Source organism: Rhinatrema bivittatum, chromosome 4 (assembly GCF_901001135.1).
Source record: "Rhinatrema bivittatum chromosome 4, aRhiBiv1.1, whole genome shotgun sequence".
NCBI lineage: Eukaryota > Metazoa > Chordata > Amphibia > Gymnophiona > Rhinatrematidae > Rhinatrema > Rhinatrema bivittatum.
Genome location: NC_042618.1, coordinates 440,811,191 through 440,836,169, shown reverse-complemented (window position 1 = coordinate 440,836,169; position 24,979 = coordinate 440,811,191). Strand labels below are relative to the sequence as shown.

At 43.0% G+C, this 24,979-nt stretch overlaps 1 protein-coding gene across 5 annotated transcripts in view; it reads right to left on the bottom strand.

Moving 5' to 3' along the window:
* Positions 1 to 24,979, bottom strand: part of CDK17 (cyclin dependent kinase 17) — a 407,414-nt gene that overhangs the window by 250,053 nt on the left and 132,382 nt on the right. For 4 of the 5 annotated variants that reach the window (XM_029601560.1, XM_029601556.1, XM_029601559.1 and 1 more), the window contains one exon: positions 7,302 to 7,367. The exons of the other annotated variant lie outside the window; for it this stretch is intronic. The gene's annotated coding sequence lies outside the window, so the exon portion shown is untranslated. The remainder of the gene's footprint in view (positions 1 to 7,301; positions 7,368 to 24,979) is intronic. 5 annotated transcript variants of the gene reach the window in all.

Below are 24,979 nucleotides of genomic sequence, written 5' to 3'. Positions count from 1 at the left end.
GGTTCCAAAGAGGCACCGGCCACTTTATGGGTGGTCGGATCTGCTTGACTCCTTTCAGAAAGCGGGAGACATCCGGGTGAGAGGCTAGGCTAGCGCTCTCACTCTTGGTTCCGTAGCATGACAATGCGGCCACCTGTACCTTGATGGAGTTGAGAGAATCCCTTCTGTAGTCCGTTCTGCAGGAATTCCAAAATCGCAGGAATTTTGACTGAGCATGGAACGATGTCGCAGTCCTCACACCAGGCTTCGAATACTCTCCAAATACTTATGTATGTTAGAGATGTGGAGAATTTGCATGCTCAGAGCAAGGTTTCAATTACTGCCCCCGAGTATCTGCTCTTCCTCAGGCGAGTCCTCTCAATTGCTAGGCCGTAAGAGAATCGAGCTGGATCCTCGTTGAGGATTGGCCCTTGTTGGAGCAGGTCTCTGTGTGGCTGCAGCAAGAGAGGGCTCCCTGTCAGCAGCCTTTTGTCTGTGTACCACAGTCTTCTTGGCCAGTCCGGGGCCACTAGAAGTACTGGTCCCCTGTTGTGTTCTATCTTGTGGATGATTGCACCCAATAGGGGCCAGGGTGGAAAGGCGTATAATAGAGTTTCCTGTGGCCAGGTCTGTACCAGCGTATCGATTCCCTGGGACTGAGGTTCCTGCCTGTGGCTGAAGAAGCTGGGCACTTGGGCGTTGGACCGGTTTGCCAGGAGGTCCATGGTTGGTGTTCCCCAATGGTTTACTATCAATTGGAATGCTGTGGTCAACAGCCTCCATTCTCCTGGGTCTAGACTTTCTCTGCTGAGGTAATCCCGGCGATGTGGATGGCCGAGATCTCAAAGGTTCGCTTCCGCCCATGACATTAGGGGGTCTATTTCCAGAGACACCTGTTGGCTTCTAGTTCCTCCCTGACGGTTGATGTAGACCACTGTTGTGGCGTTGTCCAACATTACTCTGACTGATGTGTCATGGAGTCTGTGACAGAACCGTAGGCAGGCTAGTCTGACTGCCCGGGCTTCTAGGTGATTGATGTTCCACCCCGACTCTTCTTCGTTCCATTGCCCCTGGGCAGTTAGCAACTGGCAGTGTGCTCCCCATCCTCGTAGGCTGGCAACCGTGGTGAGCAGGATCCAGGTCGGTGAGGATAATCTCACTCCCTGGCTCAGATGGCCTTCTTGTAGCCACCATCATAGTTTGGTCCGAACTTTGTCCAGGAGCTGAAGACGTATGGTGTAGTTATGGGACAGCAGATTCCATCGTGATAGAAGTGAGCACTGTAGGGGTCTCATGTGAGCTCTTGCCCATGGCACTATTTCCAGTGTGGATGCCATGAGGCCAAGAGCTTGGAGGTAGTCCCATGCCCTGGGACGAAGCTCGCTCAACAGGGTTCGCAACTGGGTCATCAGTTTTGATCTCCTTGTCAGTGTCAGGATGACCTTGTCTTGTTTGGTATCGAACTGGACGCCCAAGTATTCTAGAGATTGGGAGGGCTGCAGACAGCTCTTGTTTGTGTTGACCACCCACCCGAGGCTCTCCAGTAGGATTTTGACTCTGTTGGTCGCCTGGTGACTTTCCTCTGGGGATTTCGCCCTGATCAGCCCATCGTCTAGATAAGGCTGTACGATTCCTTCCTTCCTCAGTGTTGCTGCCACTACCACCATGATCTTGGTGAACGTCCGGGGTGTTGTGGCTAAACCGAATGGTAGTGCCCGGAACTGGTAGTGACTGTCCAGAATCGTGAAGCGTAGAAAACGCTGATGCTCTTGATGGATCAGAATGTGTAGGTAGGCTTCCGACAGATCCAGGGATGCAAGGAACTCTCCCGGTTGTATCGCCCTTATTACCGAGCATAGGTTTTCCATGCGGAAGCGAGAAATCTTCAGGTGGCGGTTGACAGACTTGAGGTCCAGGATGGGCCTGAACGTTCCTTCTTTCTTGGGAACGATAAAATAGATGGAATAATATCCAGTATTTATTTGTTGTGCGGGCACCGGTGTTATAGCCTCTAAGGCTAGCAATCTGATCAGTGTAGCTTCCACTGCCATCCTCTTGGAAGGTTCATGGCAGGGGGATTCCACAAACTTGTCCGGAGGGAGGTGGTGGAAATCCAGGTAATATCCCTCTCGAATGATGGCTAGGACCCACTTGTCCGAAGTTCGACCCATCTTTGATAGAATAGGGCAAGTCTGCCCCCTATGGCTTCTTCCTTTGGACAGGTCAGCTGATTTTCATTGTGGGGTGCGGCTGGGGCCAGGGCCCAAGCCGGCTCCCCTTTTGTTGTGCTTGTTCCGAAAGGACTGGCTACTGCCTGCGAGGCAAGCCGCTTGATATGTGCTTCTGTATGGGTTGAAGCGCTGTGATCCTCTACCCCTGGAAGTCCGCGGAAAGGGTCACTGGTTTCTCTTATTCCTGTCCTCCGGTAGCCGCAACAGCGGAGATTCGCCCCATTTGTTGGCTAGTTTCTCTAGTTCGCTTCCGAACAGGAGGGTTCCCTTGAAGGGCATCCTTGTGAGTCTCATTTTGGAAGATGCGTCGGCTGACCAGCTTCAGAGCCAGAGTTGTCTTCTGGTTGCCATGGCTGATGACACTCCTCTAGCTGCGGTGCGCACCAGAAGCGGCATCCGGGAGGAATGATACTGCTGGTTCCAGGGCTTCCCCAGGAGTGTTGTTCCTGGTCTGTGATAAACAGGCGTGTGTCACCAAGCACAGCAGGCCGCGATCTGTAGAGACATAGCGGAGACGTCTAAGAACTGTTTGAGGATGAATTGCAGACGTCTGTCTTGAGCATCCTTGAGTGCTGCTCCTCCCTCAACTGGGATAGTATTGTGCTTCGAAACCGCACAGACCATGGCATCCACTTTCGGACATGCCAGGAGATCTTTGGCAGCTGGGTCCAGAGGGTACATGGCTGCCAGGGCACGCCCCCCTTTGAACGTAGTCTCCTGGGCATCCCATTCCAGGTCAATTAGCTGCTGGACGGCTTGTAATAGTGGGAAATGACGGGAGGTCTGACGGAGTCCCTCTAGTAGGGGATTCGTCTCAGGTTCCCCCGAGGCACTTGTGCCCGGGATAGCGAGCTCTTTCAAGCTGTGTGTGACCAGGTCTGGAAGCTCGTCCTTGGTGAAGAAGCGCCTCATGGTTCGGTGCGGCTCTGTCCCCGGAGGGAGTTCCCCTTCCTCCAGGGGTTCTGATTCCTCATCTGAGTTGTCCGTGTCCCCGAAGGTGGGGCTTCTGGGCGGTGGAATCACTTCCCTGGGCATAGAGGGTCCCGGGATGTTGAGGTCCTCTGGCGGAGGTTGTGGCCGTATTATTGGAGGCCCCGGTTGCATGTGGACGAAGGTATGCAGGCCTTTGAAGAATTCCACCCAGGAGATAGATGCTGGGTCTAAATTAAGAGGCGCTGTGTCCCTGGGGAGTCTCGTTTGAGGGAGGGTCCCGCTAGGAGATGCTAGGTCCGGCGTACTGTTCGAGAAGCTGGAACCCGGTACCGGCTGGGGAGGGCCAGGGGCTGGATCCCCCAGGGCCTCCTCGCACTGTATACACAGGGCCGTGGCCTCCTCATGCTGTGCAGCTGTAATGTGGCATGCTGAACAAAGACCCTGAGCTTCTTTTCCGGTGGGGCCATGGCTTGTGCGTGTAAAATACAGAGCCTAGGTGGCTTAATTATGCGCTCCGGTGCGTCGAAGTTGTGCGCGTAGGATTGGTACGCGCTCAGGGAGATGTTTGCGCTGTTGTGCGCACAGATCGAAGTTATGCGCCCGGCACAGTAAGCACGTGGCTATGCACGTCGCTTGTGCGCACGGTACTTGGGCGCGCGTCGCTTGTGCGCACGGTTCTTGGGCGCGCGTCGCTTGTGCGCACGGTACTTGGGCGCGCGTCGCTTGTGCGCACGGTACTTGGGCGCGCGTCGCTTGTGTGCATAAGGTATTTATGCACACGGCTCGCCTTTGTGAGCACGGATCGGGGCAGCGGACAGATCAAAATGGTGATGGCGACCACGCAGACAATATGGCGACCACCTCGAAGGGTCTCCTGTGGGAGGACCCTCTGATCTGACCGGGGTCTAGCCCTGCTAGGGCCGATCAATCTGGTGGCACTGGTCCCGGCTGGTGACCTGTGCAACTCCTCGAGCTTCAGAGACCGGAGACTTTTAAAAAGATTTCTACCTTACCTTGTCTCGGTGCTTTCCAGTCTCCGGCTGCGGGGGGAAAGGGAACATACCTTCACCGCCACGCTCGAAGTTGCACCCGCTGCCTCTCAGCCTCACCTGATGTCGGGGGCTAGGTCCCCACCTAGGGTCGGCCGCCGGACCAAGGCTTACCTCCGAGGGATCGCGGAAATCACCTCGGGAATTCTCAACTGGGGGAGGGACCCAATGGGTGTCACCACAGGAGAGCAGGGCTCGTCTGTAGAGGTAAGATTTCTTCTTGTTTTGGTTTTCTTTGCTAAATTGCTCTAACGCTGTGCTAGCGTGCATAGAGTCCCGAACTGCTATGGAGACAGAAAATACTGAAGAGCTGCACTTTCTGCAGGGGTATATGTACTAGGGCTGACGTCGGATTGAAATCTGATCCGTCTCCAACTGCTATCAGGAGTACACTATACCCATTGGTCCTGAGTTCATCTGCTACACGCTAGGAAAACATCCGGCATTGATTTATTTATTTAAGGTTTTTATATACCGGCATTCATGAAACAATCACATCATGCTGGTTTACAAATAAACGGGTGCAATAAATACATCAAAACAGAAATAACGTGTCGAAGAAAGCAGTTACAATTAACAAGGACTGCTGAACTGGGATCAGAGGAAATAAAGATAGTTTAGCAGAGACTAAATTATATACAAGGAGATGAGGTACAGCTGCTGTGTTGGATATGTTGATGGCGAAGTTTATAAAACCTTGAGATCCCCCATAAAGCGCGGGGATGGCAGTAAATGCGGTAAAGGTTTGGCAGAGACAGGTGGCACCCGAGAAAGAGGAATCGAAGGTGTTGGTGCAGGTTCCCACCTCAGAGTGTCCACCATGATGGCTAATTTAGCCAGGGCTATGGTAACTTGATTGAAATCCTACTGCTGTTCCTGTAGACGCTGTGTCAAGCCCGGAATTGCTTGAAGAGAAGCCTGGGTTGCCAGGTCTATGGCCTCAGAAAACTTAGGATTGTGGACCCTTGTATTGTAGTAAGATTGATGCAACCTACTGGCAAGGTCCAGTAGGTCCTCATTGCCAACTGGCGGAGCAGACTGTGAAGCAACTTAGCTGGAGTTTAGCTTTTACCAGCCCCTTTTCTCCTCAGGGTGGTTCTTTGTGTTCTGGGGGCCAGCAAATCTTAGGCAATAGTCTCTGGGGTGTATGCTGGAGAGGCTCCAATGTCAGGCTGTGGTCAGGGCTGGCAGCAAGTGAGAATGGTCGGTAGTCCCAAGCTATGGTCAAGGCAAGCAGCAAGAATGGATGGTCAGGTCATAGGCTAAGGTCGGTTCCAAGAATCAGACGGTAGGCAGGCAGAAGAGAGGGACAAGGCTAGACGAGGCTGAAGGGAAGGCTGAAGACAAGAGCAGCAACTCGCACTCTATGCTGAGGCACTGGAGGCTTGCACAGCTAGGGCTTATATACCCCTGCCACGTGATGTCATCCGAAGGCACCGGCTAGTGCTGTTCCCACCATGGGCTTTTAAATCTCGGCATGTGCCATGCGCACGCCTAGAGAAGATCCCAGCAGTTGGCAGCATTTCAGGCTGCATGGACAGACAGTGTCTTCATGCCGCTTGGAGCGATGAGACTTTGGGCCCAGTCAAAGACAGGCGTGTGAGCTGGCTTATGGGGGCAGCCTGCGAGCCAGCAAACTTAACAGGATTTTTTTTTTGCATTTTAATTATCTATGTTTACTATGACTCTACCATGAACTATGGAGTTAGTGAGAAAGAAGATTTTCAATATCATCATCTCCACTAGATAGCCTAGTAAAAAACTTTGGTAGAAAGGAAGGAGACAGGTATGCTCTTGACTGTTAAGCGCAGGCATTTTCAGAAATCTGTATGGCATTTTGATTTAGAGTTTGACAAAATAGGAACTATTTTTTTTTGTTCTCTCTTATTCCTGGGTGCTAAGCTTCAATTTCCTAGATACATAGAATAGGAAGGAGACATTTACACTTCTAGCTGACAATTTGTCTGGTATGTTTGTTTTAAAGTTTTGCATTTAAAGATTTTTGGAATTCATTTTTAGAGTTGTCTTATGAATTCCTAGTCGTGTCTCATGGAGGTAAAGTCCCTCCCTTGAGAAAGTTAGGAGCAGAGAAGACCTACTGATCCCATCTTACATCCAGTGGATGGACAGTGGTGACTCATTACAGGGGATCTCCATTTTTATATTTTTGTGAAATTTTTGCTTTTGGTTTGCGAGGAAGTTTTTGCCACAATTCTTTCTGCCCAAAAGTGGGAGAGAGAAAGGAGCTAATGAGAAGTGGGTCTGAACAGAAAACCAACATGGAGAAAAGAAAATGACCCAGAATCCTCAGTTTTCTTAGCCTGCCTTAGCTGTATGAATTCTAAATGACTTATTGAGAATGACTTGCAGAATTTCCAGAACAGGCAGTCAAGCTAAGGTGAGGCCTTATCATAGGGTCAAATAAAGCAGAAACCAACGGCGGGACCTTCAGGCTATATGGACACTACAGAGGCACTCTTTCTCAGGGGTTTCTATAAACACAGCCACAGAAGTGGTAATTACCCTGACCAGCATGATTTTAACAGAACAAAGGACTACCTAAAGAGTGATGGTAAATGGGCCCCACCTTGGAGAAATACTATGGGGTAGCTAGGGATGATCTTATCATGCTGTTGATATGACAACCAATGTAAATTATTCTCTAAGGCAGTCACGCACACTAGAATCTTCCACAATATTGTATGTTATCTATAAAAGAAGGATCACTTCCTGTATATGAGGAGATGCTGGTAGTCAGAGGCATGGCATCAGCATCTCCCAAGAATACTTATAATGTTCAATAAAAATTTATGCTTTATACAAAAATCTAAGTGTTGTCTCCCTGGCCATAAGCGTCATAAAAAATGGTGTGGTGCTTAACACTTTTCCCCACAAAGTAGAGAATTGTATGTGTTTCTCCTGAGTAGATGATATTGCCTTCTGGAGAGAAGAATTGAAAGTATGAGTATTTGCATATGGAGACCACCACCAGTCTCTTCTCCCTGGGATGAGAGAGAAAGAGTGGAAGATCTGAAGTGCTAGATAACCCTTAGACTGCAGGTATTTTATGGGAAAGGATTCCACCCCCAGTTAAAATACCCCTACCCACCTGGGATTTTCACTTTTCCATGTCCAGGAGGCTGAGAATTTCAGGACCCCAAATACTGTGGGAAACCTATATAGATAAAGAGAAATTGAAAAACTGAGTTCAGAAATTGATAAACCAGACAGTAATTGTGTATGGTTGCCAGATGAAGGGTTACAGCACTCGTCTAGGTATTTGGCATTACCTTTGCCCATGCTACACTTACTCACAGAATAGGTTTACCCCTGCACCTTGGGCTCTGGAGGTCTATCCTCCCCCATTTTTGGAGACTATTGGGCTGTGACGGATCTAAGTGACAGGACAGAGTGTAACCCCTGGTTTTCCAGATAAATACCAGAAGAGAAGCTACACTAAAATTGTAACCTGCCTGCCTACACTTCTCCTCCTCCTCTCAGCCCTTGAATTAAGTCCTACTTCCCACGACAACACCACAAAATAGCAAAGCTCAACATGTCACTCCTTTGACTATGGCAGCATAGTTGGCGACTGAATGGGTATGCAGCATACATATCACACTTCAATCTTCATTTTAATGCAAGGCTTAAAGAAAAGTGTCAGCAACCTTGCCTGAAAAGAACTGAAGTTGCCAATCTTCCACTTATCTTTAATCCCACTCATTGCTGGCTACGTATGGAAGTTTTTCAACAAAAAAAGTAAGAGGTATAATTATATGCATAAGGACTATCTTTTGTAATCATTCTTGCATTTATGTTTTAGATTTTTTTATTTTTTTTTAAACATTCCACAACAGACTAATCATCTACCAGTAGAATATCCTGAGTTGGTTCAGAAAATACTCATTAATGAAGCTGTTATGACAGCTGAATATCTAATGCAAATACAGCAGGGATGCAGAAGAGCTTTCATCATAAGACACTGGCTTACAAAGTACCATCCCATTTCAGTACCATCAGATTCATCATACTGTACTTTATTCCCTGCAAACATTTCTGAGCTAGAAAAGACAACCATCACCACCCTCCACTCCTACAATCATGATTATGTTTTTCATTATACAATTTGATGCTAACTTTCAAACCGGCCCAAGTGCACACATTTGCGTGCATACACTGGCCTATGGCCATTTTATAACATACAGCGGGCATATGCGCACATTATAAAATAGCCTGGCTGTGTGCACACGTGCACCAAATTTTAAGTGGGCACGCGCACATGCGTGCAAATGCTGCTCCTACCACGTAAATAGGGAGATTTTAAAAGAAGCATGCGCTGACGCTATTCCCAGTTTTACCAGTTTGTCCAGTTGAGAGATTCTCCAAACCTCCTAGTTCAATAGCCTTCTCTCCTCCCAGTTAGCCCTGACCCTTAAAATCCTGCAGATCTGCCTATTTCCCTTTATTTATTTTAACTTACACATCATCCTAGCAGAAGTAAAGTTACGTAGCAAGGGGCCTCAGCACACGTTGGATTGCATTAAGTATTTACACGCACATCTCAGCTTTACACCTCGAAATGCCCATTGCCTTGCCCAGACCACACTCACGCCCTGCCCCTTTTTGAAAGCTTCCAAGATGTGCGTGCTCTGGGCGTTACGCAGGTATCTCGTCTGCTTTTAAAAACTGCTTGGTCTGCACGATCCAGATATTGGTGCATCCCCCAATTAATGTGTGCAATGACCTTTTAAAATTCACCTTAAGTTTCTATAAGGATGCCCGACGTGAGTATCCTCTGAGGTTAGCTGGATAGCCAAGCACTAGTTATCATGCAGATCACTTGTGCTCAGTTCCTGATTTGGATCTCTCCTCAGGTCCACTGGTGTTGGCAATGCTGTGGAGGCTGTGCTCACAATCTCTAGGGGATTGCAGGAGTCAGGAGAAACTTGTAGACTTGGAGCTGTACTGGGTATGTTCTGGAGAGGGCACAAACTCTAAAGATTCTAGGATGTATTGGTTTTGGCCCTACTATCTTCCACCAACTTATTCCTCCCTTACATGAATGCTACAGAAATGGCTGGATGTTCAGGGTTAGAGTCAGTTCTCAGGAGGGCTGGATAAAATAAAATAATCACCTATGCTGAAGTACTGCCAGTGCCTCATGTACAATTTTTCATCACTTTGAACCATACATTATTTTAGCTAATTATAACTACCCTGCTGGTATCAGTAATTTAGATACTTTTGTTTTTGAACAGTATAAAGTCAGAAAATATCCCAATCAGATTAATTCTATAATAGAAACAGGAAACACCTTGCAAAAACATTGTCCTGGTACAAATCCACAGAGAAAGGCAGTACCCTCCAGTGTTTACATTATAGCTAGTGTTTTCTTTCCACACAAGCACTGAAATGTAATTATAATGGCTACTTACAGTGCAAAAGGCCAGCATTACGGGCAGAAATATGTACACATTTTGCCTTACCATTAGTTTAATTAGTAGAAATGTTAATTTTGATAAAACTTTTATAAAACTAAATATACAAAAGCTTTAGATAAGGTTGCTAAAAAGGGATAATAATTTAAGTGTCTTACATAACATACTGACAGATATAAAAAATTGTGAAACTCAGCAGCACAGCCATAAGCATAGAAATCCCAGTCTTGGGAAGTTCTTAATACAGCAACAGATGTAGAAAATGTGTGCATACCAAACCATCCCTTATGCTGAGCAATACAATTTTTCTTTTTTGTGTATTAGGTATATAAAATCCCAGCAATTTTATATGATCACTGAACAAATTCAGATTTTTATTATCTGAATGGAAGAGTTTCCTCTACATTTCACATTTTTTTTCATCTATAAATGTCCTATTATGCTCAAAAAAATCAAAAGGTAAACTAGAAATCCACTGAAGTAGTATGAATACATTTAAAATTAAAACTCCCAACACTACATCCCTGGAGTAAACACCAGGAAAAAAAATAGAACTAACTTGGAAAAGAGATGACTGAGGGGAGATAAGAAAAAAAGACATTAAAAAAAAGAACAAATAAAGTTAACTCAATCTAAATATGACAAAGTATAAAACACTATAAAATTAAGACACTAACATAGCATTAATCAAAAATAATCAAACCATTAAAAAGCTTGCACAAAAAGTTGTGCTTTAACCTGCTTACAGAAAAGCAGATAGTCCCTTTAAGCACCTGTTCCTTGCTATTGTCAGAAACAGGATGCAGAGCGAAAAACATTACCAGTTTGGCAATGTTTATATTCTTCTGGTCAGCACAGGGCAAATGGCATAGATTTGGATTTTAAATTAGTTGATTCTTCCAAATCAGAGCTCATGAAAAGGATGTGTTATCAAAATGCTAGTCAAGGTTCTGCTATTCCAGGCTATAGTTAAGACTAGTTAGCCTTAGGCTGGCATCAGTGAAGAGTTTTTAAATAAACTTTTGGTGCACTCTTTTTTCTGGATTTTCTATTGGGATGACAGCACCAAATCTGAGCTATTCTTTTGGAAGCCGAGAATTGTTTCTTTATCTTCTCCAAGGAATGCCTGTAGCATAAATCATGGACTCTTATTAGAAATTATGAAAAACTTGGAGCATTTCTAATCAAAACTCTTCTGTACTTTACAATGGCAGTGGTGCATATGTAAGGTTTTTCCCATTATATTAATCTTTCTAAATCTGCCATGATGAACTGAATTCCCTTAAAGCAGATTGGTTTAGGAGTTTCAGTAAAACATACACAGAAGCTGCTTGGTGATATTGCAAAATTTTTGCAGCAATCATTTTTGTCAACCTAGCCTTTTTTTTTAATGTATCCTTTTAAATGAGATTTTATTAAAATTGGTACACATGGAAAGTTCCTAGTCTCCATGGTTAGAGAGTACAGAATCATGTGCATTACATTATTTTTGAAAAGCCTGTGTCATCTTCTAATTAATTCTGATTTAGGTATTATTTTAACTTCTTTTTTTATATAAATTTTACATAGCTACAAGGAAAAATAGCACTAGCCAACAAGAAATATAAATGTAACTACCCAAAAGAGAATTCAAGAAGTGCCATGCTGAGTTAGAATAAGATTCATCGAACACAGCATCCAGTCTCCTACAGTGGCCAGTCCAGGACAAGAGTACACATCAGATCCCAAAGAGTTGACTTTTTTGTATCGCATTCCTATGGATAAGTGCTGGCTTTCCCAAGACTACCTGGCTAATACCTGTTTACAAACTTTTCTTCAGGAACGTGTCCCTCTTTTGAACCCCACTATATTAGCTGCCTTGTTCACATCCTCTGACAACATTCCATACATTTATAGTGCACTGAGTGAAAAAATACTTTCTATAATTTATTTAAACCTGTCAGTTGCTAGTTTCATGGAGTGTCCCCTAATTTTAATATTGTTTCAAAGGGTAAATAACCGTTCCTTGTTTACCCATTCCATCTCACTCATGATTTAATAAATCTCAATCGTATCCTCTATCGTCTCTTCTCCAAGCTAAAGTGCCCTAATCTGTTTTAGCTTTTCTCCATAACAGAGCTTTTCCATCCCCTTTATCATTTTTGCGCCCTTTTCTGTACCTTTTCCATGTCTGTTACATCTTTTTTTGAAATGGGGTGATCAGAACTGCAGACAATATTCAAGGTGCAGACACACCATGAATCTATACAAAGGCATTATAATATTCTCAATTTTGTTCTGTCCCTTTCCAAATAAATCCTAATATTCTATTTGCTTTTTTTGACCGCTGCCGCACACTGAGCTGAAGATTTCAAGATATTGTACACAATGACGTGTACGCCCACATATACGTATAATATAAAATCGTTTGTACATATACATGCAATTGTGTATGGACACATGCTTGTGCACGCAAATTCTGGCTCTACCACGTAAGTGGGGGGAGGGGGGAGAGATTTTAATTCATACATACGCCGACACAATTACCAGTTTTCCTGGTATATTCCCAGTTCGCCCAGGTAAAGGCTCCTGACTTCCTAATCCCCCCTAATTAACCTTCCTCTCTTTTACCCTATTACCATGGATTCTTCAAACCCTACTGACTAGCCCTGATTTTTTTTTATTATTATTTTTAAAACTCACATGATATCCATAGCAGAAGTAAAGTTACGCGGTAGGGGACCCTGACGTGCGCTTGTGCATGTAAATAATTATGCGCACATTTCAAGTGACCTTCCCAGAACTTCCATGTTGTACTCATGCTCCACCCAGACCGCACCCATGCCCCTCCCTCTTTTTGCTTTGTGCACGTACCGGGAGATACATGCATATTCAGGCGTTTCTTAAAACTCTGCGCAGCATACATGTCTTGGGACTAGCGTGTATCTACCGGCTTTGGCGCCCTTAGGGCTTTTATAATTCACCGGAAAGAATCCAAGGTCCTTTTCCTTGGTGGTGACTCAAAATGGAACCTAGCATCATGTACATTTAGTTGGAATTATTTTTAGCTATATCATTTACTTTGCATTTGTCCACATTAAATTGCATCTGCCATTTAAAGTCCTTCTGCAGCTCCTCACAATCCACTATTGACAAACTAATTTTGAGTTATCTGCAAAGTTATTTATTTAAAAGCATTTAATCACCCGCCACTCCAAGGATAGTACTGAGTTGAGTTACAAAATTAAAACAGTCATAATGGTAAGAAACACAATAAAACTAAAATATCAACGAAACACAAAGATTTAAATTGCTCTGTTTAATAGATCTACAACTTGCTACTTAAATGGAAGAACTTGTATAAACTGCAAAGAAAGCCTTACAGTCAGTTAAAAAAATGTTTGAATAGCCAAGTTTTTAGATTCTTTTTGAATTCCTTAATATTGGATGTAAACTGGAGTTGTTCTGGTAATGAGTTCCATATATGGGATCAACCACCAAAATTGTGCCCTCTCATACTTCACACCCAGGTGTGGTTGGTGTAGTGGGATGACAAGTAAGCCTTTGTTAGCTGATCCGAGTGTTTTTTGTGGGGTATATATATAACAGAGAGCAGCACATAACCACAGGGTGCACTTATTGAAAATAATTTAATGGATAATTGTCAGTACTTTATATTGGATCCTGAAACGGACAGGTAGCCAGTTGAGCATGGCGAGAATGGGAATGTTGTGAAATCTCGAACTGCCAGTCAGCGTTCGAGCCACAGAATTTTATAGTAGCTGAAATGCTCTTATTGCACACTCAGGCAAACCCAACATTAGGGAGTTGCAATAATCAATTCCAGAAAAGAGCAATTGTTGAAGCAGTGTTCTGAAGTTTGAAGGTTCTAAGAGGAGTTTTAATCTGTGTAACTTAAAAATTGGTTACGACAAACTATGTATCAAATTGCAAGTGTGTTTTCATGTTAAGATTAGTATATAAAATAGTACTCCTAAATTGCATACATAGGAAGAAATTGTAATTGTATGATTACTGAAAATGAACTTGGGTAACTCTTCAATAAGGAATCCACTGGGGCACTCCACTGATTTCCTTTCTCCATTTGGAAAACTGACCATTTAGTTTTACCCTCTGTTTCCTGTCTTTTATAATTCTTTATTTTTTAATTTTTTAAATTCAAATATACAGGAAAAATCTCATTTCCATAACATGATTATAGAAAAATACAGTAACCAAATACTTTCAAAATACAATCAAATATTGTATACCTGAAATTTAACAAAAAAACCTTACAATCACTTTTTATATGAGAAATTAGAGGCTCATAAGGAAACTTCGAAATACATAGGAGAAGATTTCAAAGAAAAATAATACCAGATTAGCTTTACATAGTTTTAGCTGGTATTATACTATATGGGGTAGATTTTAAAAGAAGCGCGATCAGCCTACTTTTGCTTGCGCATCAGACTCAAGCAAAAGTACGCTGGATTTTAGTAGATACGCGCGGAGCCACGCGTATCCACTAAAATCCTGGATCGGCGCGCGCAAGGCTATCGATTTTGTATAGCCTGCGCGCGCCGAGCCGCGCTGCCTCCCCCCGTTCCCTCCAAGGCCGCTCCGAAATCGGAGCGGCCTTGGAGGGAACTTTCCTTTGCCCTCCCCTCACCTTCCCCTCCCTTCCCCTACCTAACCCACCCGCCCGGCCCTGTCTACACCCCCCCCTTACCTTTGTCGGGGGATTTACGCCTCCCGGAGGGAGACGTAAATCCCCGCGCGCCAGCGGGCCTGCTGCGCGCCGGGCCGCGACCTGGGGGCGGGTACGAAGGGCGCGGCCACGCCCCCGGGCCGTAGCCACGCCCCGTACCCGCCCCCAAAACGCTGCCGACACGCCCCCGGAACGCCGCGACGACCGGGCCCGCCCCCCGACACGCCCCCGACACGCCCCCCTCCGAGAACCCCGGGACTTACGCGAGTCCCGGGGCTCTGCGCCCGCCGGGAGGCCTATGTAAAATAGGCTTCCCGGCGCGCAGGGCCCTGCTCGCCTAAATCCGCCCGGTTTTGGGCGGATTTAGGCGAGCAGGGCTCTGAAAATCTACCCCTATATGCCTTACTGATAGTTACTCACTGATAGGTATCACACCAATCAATGGTTCACAAATAGACAATGGAGAGGAAGCAGTAGGCTGTTGGGCAACCACAAACTGTTGGAGCTGTTCAGTTTGATACAAAACATATTCATGTTTTTTTTATTTTGCATCTACAAGGATACCGTAGGAAAAAGGTATATCCTAATGATGTTACCTTTTGCCTTAGGGCAAGAAATTCTCTACATCTTGTTCTTGTAATAGGGGCTAAATCAGGGTAAATTTTAACTGACTGACCATAAAACATTGTTGGAAATTTCTGAAAATATCTTTTCATAACATTGTTTATATCTTTAACTACAGTAAAAGATACAAAGTATTTCTGTGAAAAACATCCAAATACGAATCTTCTAAAAAATTAGACAAATTAGTTGGAACTGGAGATTTCTTTAGTAAAAAGTAACATTAATTGAAGGAACTTTCAGGGTACAGCAATACTTCTCTAAAATATTTTTAAGTGAAATATAAAGAATTTCTCCAAGGACCTGTGGAAAATTTGTAATTCTAATGTTTAAGTGTCTCGCCCGATTTTCTAATATTTCTAATCGATGTGAACAAGCTAATTGGTCTTTTATGACCATTACATTTAATTTCTGCAAAGATACTTTTTCCATTCTCATTAACCTTCTGTGAAATCTCTACACATTGGGGTAGATTTTAAAAGCCCTGCGCGCGTAAAAGGCCGCCGGCACGTGCAAAGCCCCGGGACCCGCGTAAGTCCCAGGGCTTGCTAAAATGGGCGGTCCGGGGGTGTGTCTGCGTTCCGGGGTGTTGCTGAGTGCCCCAACACAGTGGCCTGTGTTGGGGCCTGGCCAGCCGGCAGGCGTAACTCCGAACAAGGTGGGGGGGGGGGGGATTTAGGTAGGGCCGGGAAAGGAGGGAAAGGTGGGGGGGGATGACAAAAAAAAAAGTTCCCTCCGAGGCCGCTCCGATTTCGGAGCGGCCTCGGAGGGAACGGAAGCAGGCTGCGCGGCTCGGCGCGTGCAGGCTGCCAATTTTGCGCAGCCTTGCGCACGCTAACCCCAGATTTTAAAAAAGCCGCGCGTATCTTTTAAAAACTGGCGTACTTTTGTTCGCGCCGGTTGCGCAAACAAAAGTACGCGCGCTGTTTTTTAAAATGTACCCCATTGTGTTTGAGTAGATTGTATCTTCCCTTGAAAATCTAATGTCACCGAGTCCATCTTTTGCTCCAACCTAGTCATGGCATTGCTCAAACTTTTCACTGCGTCCCATATTGCTCAAGTGTTACCTTTTCAGGCCGAGATGTTGTCTGCAAGAGGTCTTCTATAGTCGAGGAAGAGGCACCCTCCTGCCCTGTCGCCACTACCATGTCTGGGGATAGGCGACTGGACTGTCTGATCCTCGATAATGCGTTGAGCTGGAGGAGGTCTACTATCAGGACTTAGGGACGCCTCGTTTCCTGTCTTTTATCCAGTTACTATCTATAATAGGACACTGTCTCCCATCCCATGGCCTCAATTTCCTGAGGAGTCTCATGAGGGACTTTGTCAAATACCCTCTAAAAATCCAAATACACTATATGAACCAGCTTACCTTTAATCTTAACAGTACTGATTACTGTAATTCATTATACTCTGGCTTACCATAAAATACTCTATGACCCCCTACAAATAATTCAAAATTCTGCAGCTCATTTATTGATTGCTACATTTCTGAGAACACTCATCACTTCTGTCCTTAAGTCAGTGTATTGGCCGCCAGTATACTGGAGAATTAAATATAAAACAGTAGTGATCATACATAATCTCATATGTATCCTCACCATGGATCTGTTCAACTTTGTGTGTCTATACCCAGTGTCACTTCATTCATTTAGACAATTTGTGCTTGATATTCCATCCCCAAGGTTGGCTCACCAGGGCCGGTGCTAGCTTTTTTGCTGCCCTGTATGAAAAATTACTTTGCTGCCCCCCCCCCCCCCCCCCACTAATTCATTCAGTGTCTGTCCCGGGCCCATTAAATAAAGCCCAGCTCCGACCTGCAATCTATATTTTTAAAAACTGACAGCACCCCTATCCCAGAACCCTTGGCAAATCTTACAGCCTTGTACACATGCCACACATGCCCCACACACACACACTCCCACACTCTTTACAGACAATTATGCATTTAACACCATTTTTAAATGAAAAACATTCAAAAGTACAGTCTTCTGAGGCAAACACACCACCTACAACATGCATATTACATTTACATGCACTCCAATGATTAAAGTGCTCCTACCATATATTTTGCAGCTGTTTGCTGATAAAAAAAACAAAATGGACGGCTCTATTTTCTATTTCTTATTGTATTATATATGTTTTAAATGTACCCCACCTCAAATGCTTTTTTTGGGGGGGTGGGTAATAAATACTTTTAAAGAAATAAAAATAAATCTACATGCTTGTTTACACCTTCAAAAAAAATCTAATAAATTGTTAAGAGAAGACTTTTCTACCATTTTACCCAGTACCACCATTAGGCTCACTGGTCTATAGTTTCCCAGATCACCCCAAAGCCCTTTTTAAAAATTGGCATCATGTAGGCCTCCCTCCAGTCTTCAGATACTCTAGCTGTTTTAAAAGACAGGTTGCAAATAACCAGAATTAGGTCTGTGATTTGATGTTTGAATTTTCAGAACTCTGGTGTCAATACCATCCAGACTCTGATTTATTCTTTAGTTGTCAATCTGATTTATTATATATTCTAGTTTCAGTGATTTTGTTTAATCACTCGGTCGTCATCTTGAGCCTGAACAATTAAAAGATCTAACTAACTCGAATAATGTTGCCCATAGTGACGATTCTATTACAGTAGCTGAATGGAATGATATTTCATTTAATGCTCTTGATAGATTGGCTCCATTAAGAGTTGTAGTCCCTTGTCACCCACACTCTGCCCCCCCCCCCCCCCCCCCCCCCAGCTTTCAGAGGAAACCAGGAAATCCAAACATGTCTTACATCAAGCCAAGCAGCGATGGTGTAAATTTTAAATACCAGTTAATAAACAGCTTTATCTTCAGTGTGTTCGTAATAGGGCAAGCATTGCGTTACCTTTAAAAAAACAAACCAAAAAAAAACAAAACATACTTTTACAAAGAGATTCAATCCGCTGGTAATTTACTGAGCAAACTATTGTGCTGTTCATAATCTCACTCATAGTCAAGATACCCAACTGAAAGCACGAGCTTAACTTTTGATAGCTAGATTTTTGCTTCCACTTTTGGGAATAAGCTCCAAAAATCTGTGATAATTTTAATGGAGAAATTATAATTCCAGCAACTGAGGAAACTATTCTGAGAAGATTTTGAACCCATTTCTGAAGCAGAAGTAGTACAGGTAGTGGAAGTATTAAATAACTCTTCTTGTTCTCTTAACCCTTGCAGCATTGCTTTATTAAAAATCCTGTATAATGAAATGGCTACCTCTAAAGCAGGAATATGTATTTGTCTTTATCTGAGGGCTGTGTCCCAGATTAACTAAAAGGCAGTAATGTCTGCTCAGGGCCGGTGCAACCAATAGGTGGGATTAGGCAGTCACCAAGGGTGGCGTCAGTGGTCAGGGCACCGCCAGGGCACACAAGAGTGCAGTTTTCAAAATGTGAAAGGAGGTGAGAGCAGTTATGGAGCACTTGCTAGGTTTGTGAGACATGGGAGAGAGAGCGAGCACTGTCTTTCCTCTCTCTACCACTGTCAGAAGGGCACATTCAACTCAGGGTGGGTTTGGGGGAGGGGCAGGGGGTGCTGTTACACTGGTCTGCCTAGGGCGCTACAGACCTTGCACCGGCCTTGTGCCCATTATTAAAAGATTCTAAGTTGGACCAACAAAATCCTCAAAATTATCGCCCCATCTCATTACTATCTTTCCTTGCTAAAATGACCTAAAGCAATTGCAGTCATATTTGGATTAACACCACATATTGAACCCTCATTTTGGGTTTCACCCCGGTTACAGTGCAGAGACACTCTTATTAAGCTATGTAGATTAGTTCCAGCACAGCTTTGAGATATCTACATGTTATGTATTAGTTTTGTTGGACATCTCTGCCATGATTGACACTGTTAACCATCAAATATTAGCTCATTTCAAAAATATAGGAATTAGTTGAAATTTTGTAAAATGATTCAAACTTTCTTACAAATCGAATGCAGCAATTAAAATTTGATAATGGTATCTCAAACCTGTTTGGACTGGAGTCCCACAGGGATCAATAGTATCAGCAAACTGTTTAATATACAGCATATCTGCATTCAATCTGTAGCCCACTTGAAAATATGGGAGTTGGCTACAGATACTTCACAGGTGATATTCAGTTTTTTCTTTCCATCACTACAAGTTTAACAGGTCAAGACTTGTCTCGGTGCTGTCCAGAATTGCATGAGGACAAATGGATTGGCATTTAATATTGGGAAGACGAAGATGATACTTTTGTGTAGATTTCCCCTTAATAATCTATCAAATTCATTCCAATTTGGTAATGACAAAATTGATATTTCTTCTGTTAGGAACTTGAGAGTCCAGCTTGAGTCTGACCTTTCAGTATAGCAGCAGGTAAAGGTGGTTGCCTCAAGATCCTTTTATAAACTGTGCCTTCTTTGGGGCTTAAAGCCATATTTATGTTAATCATTTTCGTGCTCTTTTACAGTCCCTGGTTCTCTCAAAAGATTACTGTAATATTCTTTACGTTGGCATGCCCTCAGTGATGTTGAAATGCTTGTAGTTGATTCAAAAGTTGGCTGCCAGGTTAATCACAGATGACATTTTGATCACATAATGCCAGTTTGCAGTGCTTACATTGGCTCCTCATTTATTGGAAGGCTCAATTTAAACTTGTAACCTGATTCACCAAGCTTTAAGCAATGGCATCTCAGTGGTAGTTAGCACGTCAGAAATGTAAAAACCAGGCAGAGCTTTAAGGATTGAAGGCCACCATTTGCTATGGCCCTTAAACAAGCATATTTGAATAAAACAAGAAAGAACTTTCTATGTTGCATGTCCTATCATTTGGAATAGCCTACCCAATGATATTAGATTGATCCAGTGCTACCTAATATTTAAAAAAAAGAGGATTTCTTTTTCCAGGAGGCATATGGATCCAATGTAGACAGAGTGTTATTTGTACACTTCAGAATGAGTGGTAGAATCTGGTTTATCGTTTTTGATCAGTTTTAAATTACGTGTTGTGATTTTTTTTTTATTGTCTTATGTTAATGCAATTATCAATGTTTTTGTGTAGGTTACAATTTTTTTAAATATATTACCATCCAAAAATGTTTCTGGTGTGGGCATGACCTCAACATCCTCCTCAGTAAAGACAGAGGCGAAGAATTAATTTAGTTTTTCTGCTATTTCCTTGTCCTCCATGAACACCTCTTCCAACGGCCCAACAAACTCCCTCACGTTTTGCTTTGAATGCACTTGAAAAAGTTTTTTGTTTTTTTGTTTTTATTTATTTTTACTTCTATAGCAAGCTTCTTTTTCAAACTCTTAGCATGTTTGATTATTTTTTACCTCTAAGTTGCAGATGTTTATGCTCTTCCCTATTTTCCTCATTTGGGTTTGCTTTCTGTTTTTTTGAAAGATGCCATTTTGGCCTTGCCTCTTTTACCTCACTATTAAACCGTGTCAGCAGTCATTTGGTTTTCCTTCTACCTTTTCTTAATTAATGGAATACATCGTGTTTGTTTTAAACAGACTCAAAGACCAATGTCAGTGCAAATTCTCTCTATACACCAAGGTATCAAAAAACTAAATATATGCCAATGCTCTCTGTGCTGCTCAATTTGGAGGTGGTCCAAAAAGCAATGAAAAGGAAAGTACAAATTCTCAATCTAAGACAATATCCTAAGAAATATGACCACGGTATACCTATAAATATACATGCAAATGCTACAAAAAATTACCATAAATATCAACACCAGTACACGAGTTTAGAAAGCTATAAAAGCCTGGGGAATGAAAGTCCCAGGAATCTATTTCACAAAAAGTTGAGATAAAAATAGAATAAAATTATAACTATTACACTCCAACTATCATGAATGTATATGTGCATCTTATGAAGAATCAAAAAGTTCTAACTCTCCCCTACTGACAAAACAGTGCCAGAGCAAGGACTGCTTTTGGCATCCCTCTTCAATTTGGTTTATGGGTTCACAGACTCACAGATTGACTCAAAAAGATAGGGTGGCAGGTTGTCTTGCCTGCCCACCCTTTACGACAGTCTTGTCTACCAAGACTCAACTGTGCTTCTCCTCCCTTCTCTACATGCAGACCTTCCCATTGGTTGCTGAGCACAGTGGGTATGAATTACTGCACTGTAGCTAAAACATAAAATGAGAATGAAGGCATGCTCCAAAGAACTGCAGAAGGCAGTAAAGGATCTGGGATGCAGCAATTGACAGCATGGTTTATCAAAATTCCAAGTCAAGAGAACCAGAAAGCAGTTTGCGCCTCCTCCCACCCACCACTGTTGAACCCATCAATCAAATTTTCAAAGGAACTAAGAGTTGCGAACTGGAGGAGGTATAGGTAAAAAAGGAGGAAAAAAGTTTGTATTCTTAAATATATTTGTCAAATGTCTGAAATGACTCCCTTATTTTAGATTATGAAGGCTGGTACTCAGATGTTACCTTCTATTTCTAGGGCATTTTAAACATAGAAATTACACCAAACACCTAAAAGACTTGTATTTCAAATGGTATTGTAAGTGTCAATTGAATAACCGTTAATATGTTAAAGAAAACTTGGAGTTTTCTCTACATGTTTATAAATAGGCACTTTCGAAATAGGTCAAGCTGGCATTTGTCACAGATTTATTATGATTTCTCCAAATTATAGCACCAAACATTACCTACATAGATTCTATCCCATCTTTTAGGCCAGTTCATTTACATAGGCTATGTTATTTATAATATGGAAAAGATGCTAACATGTTTAATTAAATCCATTATCTGATAAGCTATAAAGAGGACTAATTCTCAGAATTTTTTTTAACAACTGATTTGTGAGAAACTGGCAAAAAAAGTTCCTCTAGTTTAAAAATAAACTGCTTTAGCTTTCTAGTTACAAACATAAGGAGAGCTAAAATAAGATGAAAACATGTTAGCTGACACTCAAAATGTGAACACTCAGCAGAAACAAGGAAAGAAAGGAAGGAAAAACTGAACATATTTTCAAGGATCAAATTTTACTCCCGGGGAATTCTAAGCAGCTGTGTAATGCAGAATTTACACAGAATTGTCATGCTAATCAGATTGAGATTTTTTGGTAAATAATGTTGAGATTACTTACCTGATAATCTCCTTTTCCTTAGTGTATGCAGATGGACTCAAAACAAGTGGGTAAAGTGTGCTCGTGCTAGCAGTTGGAGACGGATATGACGTCAGCACGGGTACATATACCCCCACAGGAAGTGCAGCAACTCGGTAATCTTCCTTGCAAAAGCATTTATGGATATATGTGTGACTGACCGATCGTTTAAATGAACAGGATTACCCTGAACAATTGATGATAGCTGGAGACCACCAGTGTACTTAACCGGAAGGCGTCGACACCCGGCAGGGTGGAAGCCCTATATAAGCAAACATGGCTTACCGTGAGTCGGCGAATCCCCATGTATACCAGCAGCCAGGCGGGATGCTGAGTCCATCTGCATACACTAAGGAAAAGGAGATTATCAGGTAAGTAATCTCAACATTTCCTAGCGTGTAGCAGATGGACTCAAAACAAGTGGGATGTACAAAAGCTACTCCCGGACTGGGCGGGAGGCTGCCTGAGGACCGCGTAGGACTGCCCTCGCAAATGCTGTGTCCTCCCTGGCCTGAACGTCCAGACGGTAGAACCTGGAGAAGGTATGGAGGGAGGACCACGTCACCGCTTTACATATCTCTGCAGGCGACAGCATCCTAGTTTCTGCCCAAGAGGCTGCTTGCGCTCTGGTAGAATGCGCCTTAACCTGTAGAGGTGGTGGTCTTCCTAGAATTTGGAAACACGCTCAGCGAGCGTGAGGGAGCTCCAAACTGCTTTGGAGATGGAAATTACTGAATTGCTACACTTCCTGTGGGGGTAAATGTGCCCGTGCTGACGTCAGATCAGTCTCCAACTGCTAGCACGAGCACACTATATCTCACTTGTTTTGAGTCCATCTGCTACACGCTAGGAAATTTTATATTTTTCATGGAGAATCTGGCATGGTGACCAGGAAATGGTGATACTGCATCAGTCCACATAGGCTGGAAGAAAAAGGAGGTGGGAGTATTGGCTCTATATGAGCCAGAAGCAGCAGCCTTGGCATATGTGGCGTAGAAGGCAATAGCTGATGCAATGTCCTGCATGAGCTGAGATAGAGAAGGGAGGAAGAATAAGAGCCTGAAAAGGGGGGGGGGGGGGGGGGGGGGGGAGACGACTGGAGAGAAAATGCACTTGTGCACTGAGTGTACAGCCTGGTTTAGAGATGGGGAGGAGAGAGAGAGCTGGGGGAGATGGAGTAGAGCCTGAAGAAGGGGAGACAGTAAAGGTGGCAGAGCCTGGAAGGGAGAGATAGTCACCTTGTGTACTTTTACATTACATTTATTTTACTTTCACAAAAAAAATTAAAATTCTGCATCAGAATAATTTTCTGTATTGCATTTTCAAACATATATTCAAAGACTGATTATATTTTGACAAAACGTATACAGAATTTTAAAATATTGTATGCAAAATTCCCCCAGGAGTCTAATATTAAGTGGTAGCCTACATGAAGATCTCCACCACTGCACTGCTATTCAAAAGCAAGGAAAGGTATTGAGTAGATAGTACAGTTTGTATGTTTGTGTTTTAAAGAGCTGTTTTTACTTGAAAGTAAAATTGGACTTGATGAAAGCAATCGATTTATATCTGGTGCACTCAAAATACATCTTCTAGATGAACACAGCCAAATGAAACAAAGTTACTTAAGTCATTTCTAAACCTATAGAGGTGAATTTTAAAAGCTAGACGTGCGCATCTAGCACTAGCACCTGTCCACCCTATTTTATAAAGCAGGCAGATGTGCGCACAAGTAACCATGGGCACATCTCGCATCAGAAGAAAAAGGGGCTGGGTGTGGGCATTCCAGGTGAAGCCAGGTCCAATGCCGCTAACTTCACTTCTGCTATGGGGGAGGTGTAAGTTAAATAAATAAATAAATAAAATACAGGCATCTGAGGAGTTTGAGGGTCTAAGGTAACTAGCGGGAGTGCAGGCTCTATAACCAGAGGGGTTTGGGAGGGCCTGGAATAGTGGACAAACAGGTGAAGCTGCAAATATACAGGCAGTTATACGTCCATAAGCTGACTTATGCTGCTGGGTGTGCACAAGCTTAAAATTAGGAGCCCAGACAGGCTATATTGTAACATGAGCATATATGTGCGCGTATGTTATAAAATGGCTGCATCTCTGGGCACGCAGAATGTTACCATCTTAGTGTGAAAAAAAATCAACATCTTTAAATTAGTTAAAAACAGGCACCAAGTTTACATGATTTACATCAAGCAAAGAGTCCTCCTCTGACCACCTTGTTCTGTACAGTTCAAAGTTTAGTATCTGTATCACTGGAAAACTAATGTCCTTGAAGGGATTTCAGTAAAAGATGACTTTGCAATGTTTATCTTTCCAATCACTGGTTTATTGGTTAGGACAATGGGCTAAGAATCAGGGGAAAAGGATTCAAATTCCATTTCCCCCATAAATACTCCCTGTGCCCTTAGGGAAGTCACTACCTGCTGTTGCCTTGGGTACTCACCTAGCTTGTAAGATCTTTGGGGAAGAGACTTACTGTACTCGAATCTAATAAGGCTGTAATCTGCCTTGAGCATTAATTGGAAATGCGGGCTAAAAATCCAAAAATAAAGAATTAAAAAAAAAAAATAGCTTCACAAGTGGACATATCTGAACTAGTAAATGTGATGTCAGGAACCCAGATTACTCAACAAATAGATCCTTCTAGACCTTCCTAATATATATGCAAGTATCTTTTCACAATTCAAAATTCCTACTACTAGAGTATAAGTTAGTAGGGTCAGAATTTTTCTTTGCTGTATCTTTGTCGACAGTCTAAAATATAATAAATATGAAATTTTAACAAACACTTAAAATTATAGTTTAAAATTAATGGCAATATCAGACATGCAGTGCAAACTGCTGCAAATGCACTGCTGGCTGCAAATATACTTACATGAAAGTTCTGACTAATTTAGATTT